Below are 9384 nucleotides of genomic sequence, written 5' to 3'. Positions count from 1 at the left end.
CACCCACTGTGGCCAAGATCGTACCTAAGGTGCAAGACAAAGTCCCCTTTACTTTTCCCTCTGCTTTTCTCAAACAGGAGTTTCTTCCAGTAGCCACCACAGCTGGGGATGTGCTGGTTCATACTAAGTTATTCTTTCTTTTTCTTTTTTCTTTTTTTTTTTTTTTTTTGAGACAAACTCTCACTTTGTCCCCCAGGCTGGAGTGCAGTGGCTTGATCACAGCTCACTGCAACCTCTGCATCCTGGGCTCAAACAATCCTCCCACCTCAGCCTCTAAAGTAGCTGGGATTACAGGCACCCGCCACCAGGCACCCGCCACCACGCCTGGCTAATTTTTGTACGTTTTGTAGAGATGGGGTTTTGTCATGTTGCCCAGGCTGGTCTCGAACTCCTGAACTCTAGCAATCCAGTCACCTCAGCCTCCCAAAGTGCTGGGATTACAGGCATGAGCCACCACGCCTGACTTAAATTATTCTATCATTAAAAAGTTTTCATTTTTACCCCAAATGATGCTTTTCATCTTAAATTTTATTCGTGACTCATGCCTGTAATCCCAGCTCTTTGGGAGGCTGAATCGGGGGGATCACTTGAGGTCATGAGTTTGAGACCAGCCTGGCCAACATGGCAAAAACCTATCTCTACTAAAAATACAAAAATTAGCCAGGTGTGATGGCGGTTGGCTGTAATCCCAGCTACTTTGTAGGCTGAGGCATGAGAATCACTTTAGCCTGGGAGGCGGACGTTGCAGTGAGCTGAGATCGTGCCACTGCACTCCAGCCTGGGTGACAGAGCGAGACTCTGTCTCAAAAAAAAAAAAAAATTAATAATAATAATAATTCTATTCATTTGCTGTTAATTCCATTATGTTATTAGCATTTCTGCATACTCTTTTTTTTATTAGTATTTGATTGTTATATTTTACTTTTATTTTGAAATTTCTGGATGGTTTTAAGTGGGCTCTTTGAACTATTTACACTATTGTTTGCTTGCTTGTTAATTAAATGAGATGATTTTTATCTATTAGTAAATGAATTCTATCTAATAAACTTATATAGTTAGTCATCCTGGTATATTTAAATTTATTTTTACCATCTAATTTAGGTCTTTACTATCCTTTTTCTTTTTTTCTTTTTCTCTTTTTATTCCTCTTGCTTCTTTGGGACTGATGAAATTTTATATATTCTTCTTTCCTTCTTTGTTGGTTTTAAAGCTATGCATAGCATTTCTATTTTTTTAACATGAATATCTCTACATTTTTCCTATAAAGTCTCCAGTTACACACACAGTGTTTTTTCCTTCTCCTGAACAAGACACAAAGCTAAACAAGCTTTAATTACCTAGTAAGTACTCTCACATTATTGTTTTTATTTTTTATTTATTTTTTTGAGACGGAGTTTCACTCTTGTCGCCCAGGCTGGAGTGCAATGGCGCAATCTCAGCTCACTGCAACCTCCACCTCCCGGTTCAAGCAATTCTCCTTCCTCAGCCTCCTGAGTATCTGAAATTACAGGCATATGCCATCACGCCCAGCTAACTTATATATTTTTAGTAGAGACGGGGTTTTGCCATGTCTGCCAGACTAGTCTCGAACTCCTGGCCTCAGATGATCTGCCCGCCTTGGCCTCCCTACGTGCTGCGATTACAGGCGTGAGCCACCGTGTCTGGCCCCCATATTATTTTTAACCCTCAAATAATTTTTTATATTGATAGTTAATTGTACTTACCAACTTATCAATTTCTATGTTTTTCATTTTTGCTTACATCTAATTTTTTCTTCCTGGGTTTACTGTTCTTCTAACTAAAGTATGTCTTTTAGTAGATCTTTCACTGTAGGTCTATGGTTAGTAAGTTCTCTTATTTGTATATATTTGTTTTATATATTGTATACCTAAAGATGCACTTTCATTAAGCATTTATTCTGCCTTTTCTATACAAAGTAAGCAAGTAGAAGTAGAGAAGTTTTCAATTCCTGATGAATTAACGGATCAATGGTTGCCAACATCACACAGAGAGAGACAATCAGTTATTACACATTTTCTACAAGTCACCTACAAAGGAGTCTAGCCTGAAAATTGTACCTGAATCTGATCAAGCCTATAATCTCACTACCAATTTATAGAAAATACAGGAGACAGACAAGTGTAAATTACATGGGAATACAATCAGCAAAATACAGATGTGGGAAACTCTACAAGTCAAACAAAACAAGCCAGTTTCTTTCAGAAGTAAGTTGAAAAAGGTGGGGCAAAGGGGATTGAAGGGGTAGGTAGAAGAAACTTAAAAGATGTATATAGTTAGAAGGCAAATTAAGCTTCAGAGTTTAGAGGTGCATCATGGGCGACAGTACTATAAAGAAAGCAAGAAAGCAATGAACATAAAACTCAAGATGTAGTTACTTTCAGGGGAAAAGGAAAGGATTGGGACTGGGACAGGGTAAATGAAGGACCTCTACTGTGGCTGCAGAATGGACCCCATTGGGATACAGCAGAGAATGAGACCAAGGCCCAGCTCTCAGGGTGTTTACACAATATTGGGAGAAATAAACCAATAAATGAATAATGCAATGTCAATTAGTGATAATGCAACATAAAACATAGTTGACCCCTAGCCTCCAAATAAGTGCCAGCCGAGTTTCATTCTTAACACAAAGTACATAGAAAATATAATTACTTGATAAGGTCAACAAGAAATCGGCTTTTGCAATATATTATGGCCAATTAAGAGGAAAAAGTAAAGAGAAAAGAAAAGAAATGAAGAGAGAAAAAGAAATAGGGGCATAAAAAGCAAGGCCAAACATAGAAGAGAAAGACACCCACAAAGGCATAAAAACACCCACATCCATAGGGCCATAGTTTTATTATAGCTACAAACTCATGACTCTATACAGATATAGGGGCAGGTTGTCTTGGAGCTCTCATCTTCAGATATTTAGTCAAGGTCTAGAGACTGTGCCAGACTTGATCATTCCAGCCCCAACACTTCCCTAGGTTTGTTCCCTATTTAGGTGGTGGCACATTATAAGTACATTTCAGACTTTTTCTGAAAGCAGATATTATAAAGAAAATGAGTGTGGGAGTAGAAGAGTATTCATCCTCAGAGGAAAAAGAACACTGAAGGGGCTGTAGAGGTGCCCAAGCAAATGCTCCAGTTTAGCCATGACTCAATCTACACACTATGTAGGCCCTTTTCCTTGCAACCCTGCAGACTAACAAAATGGATGGTAGAGAATGCTGACTGTGCATAGAAGGCTTTCTCCCTCTGTTCACCTTGGAAGGGTCATTTATAGCTCAGTTCCTTGGATTCAAAAAGGAAATCAATCTTACCACCTATGGCAATAACAAAAATGGCAACAAAATGATTGCGGTTTTTAATTCTTTCCTGTTGCGGTAGCTTTCATTTGTCCTGTTATTGCTGGATTTATTAGAAATAACTATCCAAGTCAATAAACCAGAAAAATGCAAGCTCCATCTCATCTAGAAATCCTAAATGTAGTCACAATTCACTTTAAATATATATAGTTTATGTAGTTCACATTTTCATTTACAACAATATAGAATATTAATATTAACTTGCAGACTATGAGATGGCAAGAGGTCATATGGGTAATGACCATTTATCAGTGAGACCTCAACCAAATGCTGGCTTACAGGTTTTCCAGTAGAGTTGTGGTTATTTTTTCCCTTTGTAATGAAAACAGATTTGACTATGGCTGTAAAAGTAACATTAAAAAGTAATACATATTCATTACTTTCAAAAGTTAAACAACAGGAATATATTAATATATATCAAAAAAATAAAAGTTGGCCAGGTGCGGTGGTTCATGCCTGTAACCCCAGCACTTTGGGAGGCCAAGGCGGGAAGATCACTTGAGCTCAGGAGTTCAAGACCAGCCTGGGCAACATGGTGAAACCCCATCTCTACAAAAAATACAAAAATTAGCGAGGTGTGGTATTATGTACCTGTAGTCCCAGCTACTAGGGAGGCTGAATTAGGAGAATCACCTGAGCCTGGGAGGTTGAGGCTGCAGTAAGCCACAATCATGTCACTGCACTCCAGCCTGGGCGACAGAGTGAGACCCTGACGACCCCCCACCCCCCAAAAAAAATCAGTATTCTCTCCACTAAGGAATCTATTTGCCCAGACTTTTTTTGTCTGCAGATGCACACACGCATGGACACACACACACACGCTCCTCCCTCTACCCCCACTTATGTGTGTTTTTTTGTTTGTTGAGTCAAGAGTCTCATTCTGTCACCCAGGCTGGAGTGCAGTGGCACGATCTCGGCTCACTGCAAGCTCCGCCTCCCGGGTTCACACCATTCTCCTGCCTCAGCCTCCCGAGTAGCTGGGACTACAGGTGCCTGCCACCATGCCTGGCTAATTTTTTGTATTTTTAGTAGAGACAGGGTTTCACTGTGTTAGCCAGGATGGTCTTGATCTACTGACCTCGTGATCCACCCACCTCGGCCTCACTTTTTTTTTAATTTAATATATCATAGATATTCTTGATCTATTGTAGATGAAAAAGCAAGTTATATATATATAACACACACACATAGTATGACCTATATTTCATTTAAAATTCCTGTATGTTGGCCGGGCATGGTGGCTCACGCCTGTAATCCCAGCACTTTGGGAGGCTAACTAAAAAACAAAAATTAGCCGGGTGTGGTTGTGGGTGCCTGTAATCCCAGCTGCTTGGGAAGCTGGGGCAGAGAATTGCGTGAACCTGGGAGACAGAGGTTGCAGTGAGCCGAGATCGCGCCACTGCACTCCAGCCTGGGCGACAGAGCGAGACTCCGTCTCAACAACAGCAACAACAAAATCCTGTATGTTTATATGTAGACACAAATAAAAATCCCTATGTAGACACATGGTTATATGATTTTATTTGTACAGAAAATTATCTGACAGGGGCCGGGCGCGGTGGCTCACACCTGTAATCCCGGCACTTTGGGAGACTGAGGTGGGTGGATCCCCTAAGGTCAGGAGTTTGAGACCAGCCTGACCAACATGCAGAAACCCCATCTCTACTAAAAATACAAAATTAGCCAGGCGTGGTGGAACATGCCTGTAATCCCAGCTACTCGGGAGGCTGAGGCAGGAGTATCGCTTGAACCTGGGAGGCGGAGGTTGTAGTAATCCAAGATCGCGCCATGGCACTCCAGCCTGGGCAACGAGTGAAACTCCATCTCAAAAAAAATTATCTGACAGGATACAAACCAATTTTTTTTTTTTTTGAGACAGGGTCTCGGTCTGCCTTCCAGGCTGGTGTGCAGTGGTGTAAACACCGCTCACTGCAGCCTAGACCTCTCAGGCTCAAGTGACCTGCCCACCTCAGCCTCCTGAGTAGGTGGGGCTACAGATGCATGCTACCATGCCTGGCTAATGTTTGTAATTTTTTTGTTGAGACAGGGTTTTGCCATGTTGCCCAGGCTCAGATTTTTAACAACAGGGAATGAGATGGAAGGGAAGGGCAGGTAAGTAGGGGAAACTTCAAATTTTTGTTTATATGTATCTGCGATATCTATTCTAAAAAAAATACATATACTATTTCAGAAAGTAATCAAAGTACACATAAAAAACAGCTCTTTATATCAACATTATTTGTTATCATTTTTAATCATTCTCTACTATCTCGTTTGACTACAGTATAGTGTTTAATGAATTGTCTACTTAACAGCTTTAGGATGTTTCCAATCTTTTGGTATTATGAACAATGTTGATAGGATAACTTTGCATATGTTTTCTGTACTCTCTCATCAGCCCTGAGTATTACCAATTTTACTATATTTTCACCCATCAGCCAAAAATAGTTCTTATTTTAATCAACAGTTTTAAATGACAAGTGAAATTGAACATATTTCCCATGCATGTTATCTATTTATTTTTTATTTTTGTTTATTTTGTGGATTTTCCTATTCATATACTTTGTCCACTGTTCTTGGAATTTTCATGTTTTTCTTAGATAACTGCTTATATATAAAGTTATTAATCCCATCTGCAGTACACATATATAAAGTATTTTTCCAGGTTTGCTTTTCAATTTTTAGATTCATGTTTCTTTTGCCTTTTTTTTTTCTTTTTTTGCCATTCTCCTCCGCTTTTACTCACTTGCTGTCCTAGTCTATTTGTGCTGCTATAACAAAATACCTGATATTGGGTAATTTATAAAGAACAGAAATTTATTTTCTCACAGTCCTGATGGCTGGGAAGTTCAAGATCAAGGTGCTGGCAGGTTTGTTGTCTACTGAGGGTCCAGTCTCTGCTTCCAAGATGATTCCTTGAAAACTGCATGCTCCAGAGGGGAGGAATGCTGTGTCCCCACATGGCAGAAGGTTGGAGGGCAAAAAACAGGTCTGACTCCCTCATCAAGCTGCTTTACAAGGGTACTTAATCCTATTCACAAGGGAGGAGGCTCATCATGGCCTAATCACCTCTCAAAGGCCCCACTTTTTTAAATTTTATTTTTATTTTTATTTTTTGAGATGGAGTTTCACTCTTGTTGCCCAGGCTGGAGTGCAATGGCGTGATTTTGGCTCACCACAACTTCCGCTCCCCGGGTTCAAGCAGTTCTCCTGCCTCAGCCTCCTGAGCAGCTGGGATTACAGGCATGTGCCACCATGCCTGGCTAATTTTGTATTTTTAGTAGAGATGGGGTTTCTCCATGTTGGTCAGGCTGGTCTCAAACTCCCGACTTCACGTGATCCGCCCGCCTCGGCCTTCCAAAAGTGCTGGGATTACAGGCGTGAGCCACCGTGCCCGGCCGGCCCCACCTTTTAATACTGCCACATTGGCAACACCTGCATTGTGGAGGGGACAATTCAAACCATATCACACGCTAATTTCATGTATATATTGGACTGTCCATGTGCTATTTTATTTCTGTGGTTTGTCCATCCCTGCACCAGGACTCATAGTTTTAATTACTGTAGCTATACATGTGCTAAGGCACGCTCTGCTCAGACTTTTCTATTTTGAAATGTTACTAGTTCCTTTCACATGTTTGTTTATTCTTACTGGTAATTAGAATCATTTTGTCAAATCCCAAATGTTAAGACTGTGTTAAACTTACATATAAATTTGAGAAAAATTATTTAGAATATGAATATGTCCTTAGACTATTATGTTCCCCAGTCAGGTTATACAGTTTTCTCTAAATATGTACATCACAGGCTGGGTGCGATGGCTGATGCCTGTAATCCCACCACTTTGGGAGGCTGAGACGGGAGGATCACTTGAGGCCAGGAGTTTGAGACCAGCCTGGCTAACATGGTGAAACACTATCTCTACTAAAAATACAAAAAAATTAGCCCAGTGTGGTGGCACGTGCCTGTAATCCCAGCTACTTCGGAGGCTGAGGCAGGAGAATCACTTGAACCTGGGAGGCGGAGGTTGCAGTGAGCCAAGATCATGCCACTGCATTGCAGCCTAGGCAACAGAGAGAGTGAGACTCTGTCTCAAAATAAATAAATAAATAAGTATATCACATATTCATGTCAAATTTATACTTATCCATTTTATGTTTTGTGTTATTAATGCCAATAGAAATGTTTAGTTTTTTGGCTGGGTGTGGTGACTCATGCCTGTAATCCCAGCACTTTGGAAGGCCAAGGCAGGCAGATCACTTGAGGTCAAGACCAGCCTGGCCAATATGGTGAAAACCAGACTCTACAAAAAGCACAAAAATTTGCCAGGCATGGTGGCTCACACCTGTATTCCCAGCTACTCAGGAGGCTGAGACTTGAGAATCGCATGAACCCAGGAGGCAGAAGTTGTAGTGAGCTAAGACTGAGCCACTGTACTCCAGCCTAGGCGACAGAGTGAATGAAAAAAAAAAAAAAGTTTATTTGTGCTTAACAGTGTAACTAGCATTTTACAGGCACTCAACAAGCATTTGTTGGACAAATAAGTGGATAATAAACTTTAAAAAGCCATGAAAACTTTTCTTTAATTGGAGACTGAAAAGGAAATGCACCCTTGTGCCTAAAGGATTTTGGTCTAATTATGCTAGGTCCGAAAAAAAAAAAAAAAAAGGTAGTCAGCCTGGTTTCCTATCTAGGGTTCATATCTAAAAGTCAACTGAACATTCAAGACTCAAAATCAAGGCTGGCCTTATCCGTGAATGGTGGATCTTGGGAAACTATATACACTCAGGGGGAAAAAGTCTCTGCTATTGGCCGGGTGCAGTCGCTCACGCCTGTAATCCCAGCACTTTGGGAGGCCAAGGTGGGCAGATCACGAGGTCAGGAGTTTGAGACCAGCCTGGGTAACATGGTGAAATGCTATCTCTACTAAAAATACAAAAAATTAGCCCAGTATGGTGGCGTGTGCCTGTAATCCCAGCTACTTAGGAAGCTGAGGCAGGAGAATCACTTGAACCCGGGAGGCGGAGGTTGCAGTGAGCCAAGATCATGCCACTGCACTCCAGCCTGGATGACAGAGTGAGACTCCGTCTCAAAAAAAAAAAAAAAGTCTCTGCTATTGCTTCACTAATACCTGGAGTTCTACCATTAGTTTCACTGCTTCAAATTTAAGGCTTCCTTTCTCTAAAAATGCAAACACCTCTGAGAAAGATAGTAGAATACAATGTGTTCAGCCATGTAGTCTTTTACACCTTAGTATGAATTAACTATCAGTTTATTCCCAACTTGTAGCTAATTAAGAAGAGTTTTTGATAAGAGGAGGAAATCAAGAGGCCAAAGAACAGTAGGATACTGGCCTTATGGGTGTGTAAGTGTAGAAAATTCAGGAAGCTGACTTTAGGAAGGAAGCTAAAATGTGTAAATTTCTATGGGCAGGAAGTAAATCTTGTTCATCCTTGTGCATAATGTTGGAATATCATAGCCAGTATAGATGGGTATAGAACAGATGAATTAATGGATAAACAGCTCTGTTCACTTCATAGCTTTTGCCTAGGGGTTGCTCTGTCCAAAGCTGTAGTCCCAGGGTTATTTTGGGGTGACTGCTACCCTGCTACTCTGGCTTCCTTTTCTTCAGAATTACTCACGTGGGATGGTGATATGGTTTGGCTGTGTCCCCACCCAAATCTCATCTTGAATTGTAGTTTCCATAATCCCCACGTTTCATGGGTGGGACCCAGTGGGAGATAATTGAATCATGGGGGTGATTACCCTCATGCTATTCTCATGATAATGAGTAAGTTTTCACAAGATCTTATGGTTTTATAAGGGACTCCCCGCTTCACTTGGTTCTCATTCTCTCTCCTGCCAGCATGTGAAGAAGGATGTGTTTGCTTCCCCTTCTGCCATACTTGTAAATTTTCTAGGTGTCCCCAGCCCCACAGAACTGTGAGTCAATTAAACCTCCTTTCTTTATAAATTACCCAGTCTCAGGCAGTTCTTTATAGCAGCATGAGAATGG

Source organism: Pongo pygmaeus, chromosome 4 (genome assembly GCF_028885625.2).
Source record: "Pongo pygmaeus isolate AG05252 chromosome 4, NHGRI_mPonPyg2-v2.0_pri, whole genome shotgun sequence".
Lineage (NCBI taxonomy): Eukaryota > Metazoa > Chordata > Mammalia > Primates > Hominidae > Pongo > Pongo pygmaeus.
Note: the sequence above shows the minus strand (reverse complement) of the source record.